The 10933-nt window shown below is 45.6% G+C and overlaps 1 long non-coding RNA gene and 1 other non-coding gene across 4 annotated transcripts; both read left to right on the top strand.

Moving 5' to 3' along the window:
• Window positions 1-2601: 2601 nt before the first annotated feature.
• LOC143158227 (uncharacterized) lies at window positions 2602-10499 on the top strand. Of its 3 annotated transcripts, XR_012994932.1 has the most exons (4): window positions 2602-2728; window positions 3638-3709; window positions 8979-9133; window positions 9539-10499. It is a non-coding gene; the product is annotated as an uncharacterized LOC143158227 (long non-coding RNA). The 3 variants fall into 3 exon arrangements; XR_012994930.1 differs by lacking the exon at window positions 9539-10499 and having other exon boundaries at window positions 8979-9187; XR_012994931.1 differs by lacking the exons at window positions 2602-2728; window positions 9539-10499 and adding an exon at window positions 2895-2960 and having other exon boundaries at window positions 8979-9187.
• Window positions 2649-2731, top strand: TRNAL-UAA (transfer RNA leucine (anticodon UAA)). The gene has a single exon. It is a non-coding gene; the product is annotated as a tRNA-Leu (tRNA).
• Window positions 10500-10933: the final 434 nt, after the last annotated feature.

The following is a 10933-nucleotide window of genomic DNA, read 5'->3' as shown; positions in this document are numbered from 1 at the left end:
GCTGCTTTAGCTTTTAGGGTTGCTGTTACTTTGGTTTTGTTTCCTCCTGAAAGCAGCAGAAGCTTCAGAACCCACCCACCCCCACCATGAATCTCAGCCCTTTCTGAGGAGGAGAAAGGAGAACTGGCAACCAGGCACACCTTGCTCCTAAAAATGTAAGAGAGCATTGCATAAATATAAAAGTGCAAAACAATCCCCTATTACAAAATATAATGTTTGGAATATAACAGTGAACTTCCTGGATACGTGTATGAGTCTCCATTTCATCTTACGGGATATGTTTTTTTTTTAAACGTGGGTTTAATTTTAGAGAAATGGCAGTGGAACGATTGCTACCTCAAAGCGAGGGACCTAGACTATGGACACACTTGCACACTTGAGCAGGCATCTCTCTGGCACGTGTCTTGGGAGAAACTTCTCGAAGTAAAGGTATAGCTCTTAGTTTAAGACCCAGATATCTTTTTTTCTGGAGGCCGAACTGAGCAGCTAAGCTGACTGCTGCTTTTCTAATCTAACCTACGTTAAGGATGTTTTGAATGCACAGCCCAAGTTGTATTTTATAATTTCTTGAAAACAAAGCAGGTTCTCTAGATTTTGAAACCACGGGAGATATTTGGAATTGATTTGGAAAAGGAAAGAGCTACACATGGTTGTGTTTCTCTCTCTAGGAAAGTATCACAGATATGATGAAGGCAGGAAACAGTATCATTTAATAGATACTGTATGTGGTGATTGCAGTTAATCTATTTCCGACGCAATGTGAGTTTCACATGGAGCCATGGTATTTGTTTCTCTAATATGTAAGAAGGCAATAGCAGATCCATCTTCTTCCACATTTCCAGCATATTATATAGTCTTCGTAATAGTTCCAGTAACAGCCAGTGGAAGACAGGTCCACCGTCACACCTTACCTTACAGTGCATGCTTTGTTAGGGCGCAAAGTCTTAACAGGAAAAAAGTGACATTTTACTATGTTTCTCAGAAATAATGTTAGATGTGAATAGAGAATGAGATAACCTAACTGATGATATTTCTCTACTCAATACTTTGCCGAAAGGCACAACCCTACTGAACGGGGAGCAATGCTAGCTATGGTATGCTGCATTTTAAGCAAATGATACAGCGCTGTAAGCTCCAGTCAAAGAGCTGTTCTTTCATTCATGGGCTCCAGTGTGTGAATAAAATTAAGGAAAAAGAAGGTGTGAGTTTCACATCTGTTCTTCATGTATGTAAAATGTTAACAATTCACCTGTATTGTATGTGAGAAGTATTTTCCGTCACAAGCATACCTAGCGTACCGGGGGTCTCTGAGCACTAACAGCTGAAGAGTTTAGGCACCACCTGCACCTGCAAATTCAAGACAAGACCCCTTACGGAGGGCCACCTACAACCAGAGTGTCCAACAACCAAGCAGGGCATGTGCTCCTGTTCTGCTTATGGGAGAGACAGATGGCCTCTGCATGCCTCCTCCAGTTCGCTGGAGGCTGTCTCAGTCCAGCATCCTCGGCCTGTGCCGTACCAAATACTTGTCTCTCATCCCTTGGGGGCAGGCTCAAAGGTGGCAAAGTTTGGTGGGATGGAGGATGTCCATTTTCTCCTCTGGAAAACGGACAGCAAAGGCATCAAGAGTGGGAGCCGGTGGGGGGGGAGGAAGGCCGGTGAGGGGGCACTTTTCCTTTCCCCTCCTGATGCGGGAAGAAGGGGGAGGTCCCGGTGCGGGCAGTAACCGGGGATATTGCAATAGGCACTTCCGTAGACCTGGCATGCGGTGGTGACTGGCAAGACATCTTTCCTCAGCAATATTTTTCTCCTAATTAAGCATACTTTATAGCTTTGGACTTTGTTTGGTTTCTTTTCCCTTCTATTAGCAAGGGAAGATATATTCCAGGTAACAACTGGGCAGGAGTAAGTAAAATGCCAGGCTTTCCAAGAACACCTGTCAGTTGATATTTCACCGGGCAGCATCGCCGGGGGGCCCGGGGGGCGGCCCACGTGGAGAAAAAAAAAGTTTTTTCCCTTTTTGGTGGTCCGAGCCTTATCGGTGCAACTTCTCCACAGCGATTCCCTCGACGATCCACGTCGGCACGGCGGCTCTCCCCCGGCTCTCCCGCCCGCCTCACTTCAGCGCGCCCCTAAACCGTGCGGAGCACGAACAAACCCGCACTCGCTTGAGCGCGGGGCGGCGGGAGGGCTGCCCTCGCACCTCGCCGACCCCCGCCCCGAGGCGGCCTGGCCCAGCGCGGCCCCGCCGCCGACGCCCGCCCTCTCCCCTCAGGGGCGGGCCCGCGCCGGCCCCGAGCACCTCCCCGCCCCCCCCCTTCCGCTCCGGCCATGGCGCCCGCCAGAGGCAGGGCGGCGGGAGAGGGCCGCGTCCCGGCCCGGGGAGGGCGAGGGGCGCGGACCCCAGGCCGGGGCAAGGCTGCCCGCCGGGCCCTGCCCGCCCGCCTCCCGCTGCCGCCGAGAGGGGCCGCCCGCGCGCGTCGCCCTGTGCGCTCTGCGCCCTCCCGCGCTGGAACTAAAGGCGGGAGGGGGCGGTGCGACGGGGGAGGGGGCGCCCCGCGGCCGGCCCGAGGGTCGCCGGCGGGCGGGGGGCGGGCGGGAGCGCGGCCTTGTATGTAGGAGCGGCTGGGAACCGCTTCAGTATCTGCACCAGGATGGCCGAGTGGTTAAGGCGTTGGACTTAAGATCCAATGGACGTATGTCCGCGTGGGTTCGAACCCCACTCCTGGTAAGTGTTGGTTTTTTTTCCGGAGCGCCGTTATAGTGCCGGGGAGGGCGCGGCGCCCAGGCAGCGGCGAGGCCGCAGGGAGCCCGGAGCCGCCGCGCCGCGGCAGGAGGCAGCGAGGGGCGGGGAGCGGCGCTGGGGAGGGCAGCCGGCGGGGGGGGCAGCCGGCACCCCGCCTGCGGGGCAGCCGCGTAGGTCTCCCGGCGCTTGGCGGCGTGAGCCGGCGCAAGCTGAGGTGAGCCTGACCGCCCCGCCTGGCCGACTCTGCTGGGCCGCTGGGCGCTGCTTTAAACACCATAACTTTAGCTTAAAGTTGGTTTCACAACTTAATTTTGAAGAGCTTTTTTACATACATATTTTTTTGCGTGTCTTTCGTAGGCCGCTCGGGCCTGGGCCTCGGTGGCCACCGCGGGTGTCGCAGCCGCGGCAGCGTGTGTTGTCACCGGCGGCGTGGCGGGGCCTGGGGCAGGGGGTGACAGGGGTCCCCGGGGCACTGGGCACGGGGCTTTCCCGGGCCTGCTGCGCAGCGAAGGCTCCCGGGCGCTTGGCCGGAGCCAAAGGAAACGCAGCCCGGCGGAGGCCCGTGCCCGGCAGCGGTGGGTGCCGCAGCTCCCCTCGGCAGGACAAGGCGCCGCCCTCCGTTTTTCGTTTCTCTACTTCACGCCAGCTCTCCGCAGAAGTGCCTGGCAAGGGAACTGCACCGGGTCTAACGATACCTAAAAATGACATCGCAAATGGTCCCCTGAAGGCGTAGCCGTCCCGTTTGGGAGGAGGCAGTAGGAGCGTCGCCCTGGGGGCCTGTGGCACGCTGGGTGGAGGTTAGCCCTCCAGATTTGTCGACCCCCGGTGGTGACTTGGTTGCTCTAAAGCGCAATTCAGGTATTTTTTGTGTAGATTTTTTTTTTTTTTTAGTTCCAAACACTTTGAATGCTTTGAAGGCTGTATGACAACCTGTCACCGTGCTTTTATGACGTGAAAGTGAGGGTAAGTACCGCGTGCGCTAGGGTACGGGATGAGGGTGTAAGGGATGTCTGTGGGTGTCGAGCCTGCTGAGGTGCCCTTGGCCGACCCCGGAGGGTGGAGGGAAGGCGAACCCCGCTTCTGGGGGAATGGTCCCTGGTGCTGGCGGTACCCTAAACTGTGCCAGGGGTTCAGCTAAAAGTTAAGTGGAATGAGTGAGCAGGGTTTTCAGACTCACCTCCTGGCTTTGTTTTATTTAGCAGGACAGATGTAGCAGTTGTTGTACATGTTGCAATGTTTGATTTGCTATAGCATGGTTTTGTTGTTGTTGTTGGGTTTTTTTTGACAGGGTAGTATCATTGCGTTCTAGTATATTGAAAGTGCGTGAAGTACAAATCAAGCGCAGACTGACACATTTTAAAATATTAGTGTTTGCCAGAGCATCCTGGTCGAATTCTAGTACAGGTAAATATAGTTGTTCTTAGCTACCCTGTTCCCGATAATTTGAGCTGAAAAATGATTCTAAACTTTCACTCCAAATATATCATGTGATTATACAGATTAAATAAAGGATAAACTCAAGAGAGAGGTAACAACTCACGGGCCTTCTACGCAATATGAAATAGAAGGTGAAAAATTTCAGACAGGATATTTTATTACATGCTACACAAGATGATCTGGCATCACAAACGTGAATGTGGTATAAACACAGAAATATGATAGTCAAGAGGGACTTACGGAGAGAAGTGTGGTCTGGTGGTGAATTTCTAGGAAATGCAAGTACGTATATTGTCTTTTTTGACTGTTCCCACAGTTAAATTGTAAATGCAAAACATACCGCACTTTCTAGAACTGTTCATTAAAAAGCAGTACTGCCAGGTTCAAATGTTTTATTAAGTATACGTTTGTTCCTATTCCTCATTAAGGTACAAATTAGTAAAAATGGGTGCATGTTTGAATGTACATTTTACCTGTAATGTTGTAATGGAAAAACGCTGCCCTTGGAAACCCACATCTTTGCATGCAAATTGTGTAATTCTGCTTATGTGCTAATTTACGAGCATGTTTGTACATGCAATAAATGCTAATGTAGATTTTGTGGATGCAGTGCTGGTATTGATGAAAAGTTGGTCCCAGCTATGTCAGTTACAGGATGAATTAGTGGCAGCTATTCAGCATTGTGAGACAGAAAAATAAAAATAATCACAGTTTTTACAAGAACAGTAATTGCTGACCAAAAGAAAAAAAAAGGCAGTTTTTATGATAAAGCAATATAGAAAACTGGAGTTCTTGGTTAGAAATGCTTCTGTTACAGGCACAGCCCTTTCCTTAAGAGATTTCTTTTTCAGAAAACTTCCCTCAGTCCTTTGGTGAGACTGTGTTCCCTGCTTTTTATAATGGCTTGTTAGAGCACACGCAGATCTGGAATGGAACAGAAGATTTTTGAACCTTTCCTGCTCTCAAGAAATAGCCATAAAATCTACTGGCAACAACCATGTCCCAACCCCTTCCTACACTTCTCCATAAAGAAGAGGATAATCTTCTGGGGTTATTGGTTTCTATTTTAGGTGAAGTGGCAGGGTGGTGTAATGTGTTTCAGCTGTGGAACTGACCATGATTTTTAATTAAGATTTTTATTTTATTGAGCAGGTATTTTTCTTTATTTGTTTTTAATAGCTTCCTTGTTAAACCCTCATGAATTATTGGTGGTTGCCTTTGCAAGTTGACATTCTTACATGCACTCATTATACTCTGGCCTTTAGTTCAAACAATATTGCTTTCCATTGGACTCCATTCTGTGGATGAGTTGTTTTTCTAAAAAGGTCATTATCTGTAGGATCCTTGCCTCATTTGTTGAGGAAATTGGAAAAAGTATAGTGACTAACGCTAGAAACTGGAATAAAAAAAGAGCTTCGTATGCAGAGAGTTGAATGCTACCCTGATGAACCAGGGGTGTTTCTTTTGCCGCTGCATATTTCCTGTCTGATAAGGAGCCAGTCAGTTAAAATAGGTTTTGCATAAGCAATCACTCATTGTCATGTTCCTTATTTTGTGGTATCCATCTTGAGAACCTCAGTCTGATTTGCAGAAATGCAGGGCTTTTGCAAAGACAGGTGAAATCAATGTATCACCTGTATTTTAAGCAGTCTCTGAAAAAATTCGTATGTCTCTGAGCAGTCAAAGTTTTTGGAGATATTTGACATAATCTTTCCATACCTCAATTTCCCATTGTGTAAAATAGAGGTAATAGAAATATACCTTCTGCAAAATGGGCTGCTATGAAGTAAATTCATTCTCCTTTGTGAAGAATTCAGATAGACACTTATGTAATCTGGTCATGTTAGACAAGCCCATGAGTAGAATGTCAATGAATTCGGAAAATAACATGAAATAAATAAGGTACGAAGCCACACTTTGAGCTGTGAAGACCTTGCAAAGTATTGAACAACTGGTTAGCCAGCAAGCACCGCGTGATGTGTGCTGAACAAGGTGGGAGTCTTATAGGAAAACAGCAAGCCATAGTTTAACTCAAAATTGTGTCTCAGTTCATAAACAGAAGGGGATCAAATCAGTAAGAAGGCTACCTATTGGTGAAATATTATTTCGGTGGTATTTCAGTATAGTTTAATCCTTTTTAAAAACTTTCAGCAGCTTTTTTTTCCAGTTACGTTTTAGTGTGTGATAGAAGCATATCATTTGTTACTTCAGTTAAACCATTTTTCCATCATTCCCAGTGACCAGTATCTCATATTGAGGAAAAAGGTGTAAAAAGGCTGTGAAGTTCTTGGTCTATTGTATAATGCTAATATGTAGGATGATCAACAATCCCTCTGATTCTTACTGCAGACTAATTTAAAGTCTGTAAAGTAAGACCAGTCTCTTACGTTAGCGGGAGTAACTGCATCTAAAGTACTTGGTAATTCTTGAATTGTTCTCAATTTGGGGCCTGTGTGGTAAAAAAAGAGGGGTTAGACTCTATTTTCTGGATTCTTGTCATTCTCAGGACGCTTGTTCAAAGATTACCACTATATAGTATAGATAGTTGTGTCAATGTTTATACATGTGTCTTTATACAGGTTCATTTTCAACAGCTGATGGGCTGTTCATCTGCCAACTGTGTCTGATCTTACCTGCAGTTTCTTCCAACCATTTCTGTTGGACTCGATAGGCACAGCAACGAAGTGTCATTAGCAACGTTAGCTAATTCTGCCTCCTTCTCCAGGGCATTACAACACACATTCCCAAACAGATCCTTGCAACATTTTATTGCTTAACTATTTTTCTTGGTTTTGATGAGGAAAAAGAAGAGATTTTCTGCTAGGTTAGTTTGATCCAAGCAGCAAGCTCTGGGGAATCGCACTGTGGTAGTATGGGGAGCTTGGCCGCCCTGACTGTGGCGTTGATGGAAAGGAACAAGGGTCTGCATATCACTTACTGCAGTGCAAAGCCCTGCAATTTACTTCAAGTGCTGATGGAGGTAGGTTTACTCTTATGACTGACAGATGAGCCCTGCAAGTCTTGCCGTGGTCACTGAAAGCATCCTCACCCCCAGCATTACCCTGACTGTTGCTCTCCCAGAGTTAGGATGGCCTGACATAGCCGTTAGAAGAGACCAGGTGCCCACCCTTCAGCTGCTCCAGTTAGCGTCTGGCATTTTAGCTCAAAGCCACCTTCACTGGCAGAGCAACGGGCAGTAGCTTTGCACTGGAATAAAGGGCTGTGGGCATGCGTTCCTGTTCGCCAGTTCTTCTCATCAGGAGGAATATATGCAGGTGGTAACACTTTACATCAGCACAGCATCATTACCGAAGGATATTTCTGAAAGTGTTAAAAGACTGGTCCGTGCACTAGATCACCTCCAGTTCGGGAACGTTTTCCCTTGTGCTGGCTTTGCTATGGTGGCAGTAGCCTCTAGAAGAAGAACAGAGCGGACGAGTCATAATTTACACTACAGCAGCAAGGTTCACCAGAGCACCTCCTAAATGAGGGGCCCTGAATGCCCTAAAATGAAGGCAGCGTAATGCAGAATGTTGCAGCTAAGATCTCTGGGATCTTAGGCAGGGGCTTAAAGCACACTAACATGCATTTTTCTGGAATTTTGTTGGTTGTGTTAAACTTACCTGAATGAATTGATTCCTTCTTCCTGCCAGGGAGGAGCTTTTGTCTGAAGACCATAGAAAATGTGCACACTCTTCCAGGGATCATCGTCTTAAATGTGCAATTACAAAAATGCCTTCCTTTCCCTAATGATTTTAGGAGAAGAATGCACTTTCCAGATTCCTTCATTTTCCTTGATTGCTGCTTCTCCTTCACCATCTGCCCAACTGTGACCTTCCGCCTGGGTTGGAAGTGCTACAGGATCTTTCCTTCAGACCTCATCTGCCTCATTTTTAAGTGTTTGCTGAAGTGGTTCATGCAATTCTTGGCAAGAGATCACTCTCTGACCATGTGACTTGGTAGATCCGTGACACCTGTCTCTTGCTATTTCATCATGTGTTGCAAACTTTTTCATATGAAAGTGGAATCACTGGTGGGAAATATGGACTGCATTAATGAGTTCTGTTTTGCAGCTAATCCATGTTTAATGATTGATGTGCGTATGTATTTTAGTTTCACTTGTCCTGTCTTATATCTCTGTTGCTGTTTTCCGTCACACTCCCACCTTTTGCTTTTTATGTACATACCAAGAAACGGATCCAGCTGGTCTAGCAGTTCGCTGCTGCTGAAAGAGGCAGAGACACTGTCTTTCCCCTGCCCTGGCTGTACTGCACATTCCCACTGCTTCCCTCTTGCGTCCCTCGGTCTTTGATTGTCAAGTAATATGTAACAAACCAACCAATTAATTTCATGTTACTTGGATCTAAAATTAATCTCTGAGATTACCTCATTATAAGAATTTTTCTGTGAAGAAATGGGGAATTGGAGACAATTTCTTACGTGTTTTGGGCTCCCTAACATACACAGTACAGATCCACTAACTGGTTTTATTCATCACAGAATGGCAGAGGCTGGAAGGCTCCTCTGGAGATTGTCTTGTCCACCCCCTAGCTCACAGGAGGGTCAGCCTGAGCAGTCGGGTTCTTAATATCTCCAAGGATGAAGACTCCACAACCTCTCTGGGCAACCCATGCCAGTGTTTGACCACTGTCACAGTAAAAAAAGTTTTTTCTAATGTCTTAAAAATAAGTGTTTTCTTGCGTTTAAGGCATTTTCTTATGTTTAAGCTTATCTCAAACTTACAGATCTGTCTGCTTGTAAATCTTAAATGACTGTATGTTTTCTCTGTGCTTAGGTTGTTGTTCCTAAACATCCCAAGGTAAAACGAAGGAACTACAAATGCCACAACACATACGAGGACACCCACTGGATGCATGGGTTTGCTGCCATGCACATTTTACCGAGAGCTCTATTGAGAGAAGAACAAAACCCCTGCAAAGACCTAAGCAGGTGCTTCATTTTAGATACTGAAAGCGATTCTTAAACTTTCTTTGTTCAAATAAAGACCAAGGGAGTGCAATATTTTGTTTATAAATATGTACAGTTAGTTTCCTGTAAGAAATGAGCACCTGTGTCTGGTGCTTAGCTTATTGAAAGCCAGAGTCCTATTAGAGCATTACTCATTGGAAGACCGTTCCCGTATCACGATTGAAGTTTATGATCTGCAGGTTAGACTACTGTAATTTGATCCGAGTTTTCCTTTAAAATGGTCTGGGAGCTATAGCATTAACAAATGACATCTGTCTATTGAGTTGGGGGAAGGTAATGCAATTGATAGCGCTCACCTTTATCCAGTGCTATTGTCTGGCAACCCAATAATTACAGATAAAAATTCTTATTCCTGTATTTACATAGGTGTTAGTAGTCTCCTTCCTGAACAATCTTTGCTTACTGGCTGTGGCTAACTATTCCTCGCCCTGGATCCAGAGGCTGCCTCTGAACAAGGATTTGTAAAGAGTCAACATAGTTCAGAAATCCCACTTACGTAATGCTTTCCAAATCCTTTTGTTACTATATTCAGAATGGAAATAATTGATTTATTTAATTACTATGACTTCTGTCTTTTCTCATAATATTTTGGATTTTTTTTTATTGTTTTGCAGGATGCTTTGCTTTGCTTTGCTGTGCGAATAGCTGATTTCTTGGCTAAATGTAATTTTAATTTTTATGTAGCTAGCTTAATAGCCATGGTTTCCACAATCTGTATTTTGATAGCACTATGACAGTGCAGGTTATATCTATGCCAGTTAACAAATCCTGTAGTGTTCTGTGACTGAAAACGCTGAGACATGCCCAACCTGTTGTACTGCATTCATTTGGGTGACCTGCCCCAAAAGTTACTTGACACATCAGTAAAGAAGAAATACTGAAAGCAACCGGATCCAGTTTTTGTGATGTCTCTGCCTGCCCAGCCCCTCTGAACAAAATGTTTTTCTACAAAAAAGAATTGTTGGGTAGGATAAGAATTGTATGATATGAATGCATGAGTCAAACTTCTTTAAGAGGAGAAAGCAGTTAATGCCTCCCAATAGACAGTACAGAGAGACATCATGGGTGGGATAAGGTTTCTGCTCTGTATGAAATTGTTAGGGAGAGAGCTCAGCCATCAACACAAGAAAAAGGACCCGTATGACAAAGAAGGTATGGTGACTGTATCCACCCGAAATATTAACAAACTTGAGAGTGTTATGAAATATGAGATAAGAATGGGGTGGGATTGGGCATCTCAGAACCATCATTAAAATGCTCTAAAAACAAAAGTTGTTGTGGTTGGGGATTCTTTTTCCTATGCCTGTTTCTGTTGCTTTTCTTGGTAAGTTGTCTCAAAGAGGGGTTTGAGTAGAGTTTCCGAGTGGTCCTGTTTTAGGTTGGGCTCTGCAGAGAATGTGTCAGGAGATCTGAAGGTGCATGGTGGTACCCACAGCCCCCAAAAGGAGCCTCTGTGGGTCCTTTAGAGACAGAGTTAGAGACGATGCCTCATATTCACCTGGAAGTCCTTAACAGACTTGTCTCCGTAGCCAGGAACGGGCCTAGATTGTTATGTTAACTATCTCAGAACGTTGTTTTATTTTTTTAACAAAAACTGTTATACCAAGGTAATAACTGTCAAACTGGGATGTGTATACTTTGCATTGCACATTGTTTCCTTTTATGTACTGTTTGTCATTAACAGTCTTGGCATGACTGCTTCCCAGGTAGTAAATACATTCTGGCATAATTAAAGCAGTTCCACTTCCTTCGCAGGCAAAA

The sequence above is a fragment of the Aptenodytes patagonicus genome, chromosome 3 (assembly GCF_965638725.1).
Source record: "Aptenodytes patagonicus chromosome 3, bAptPat1.pri.cur, whole genome shotgun sequence".
Classification (NCBI taxonomy): domain Eukaryota; kingdom Metazoa; phylum Chordata; class Aves; order Sphenisciformes; family Spheniscidae; genus Aptenodytes; species Aptenodytes patagonicus.
Note: the sequence above shows the minus strand (reverse complement) of the source record. Positions and strands in the feature narration are given on the sequence as shown.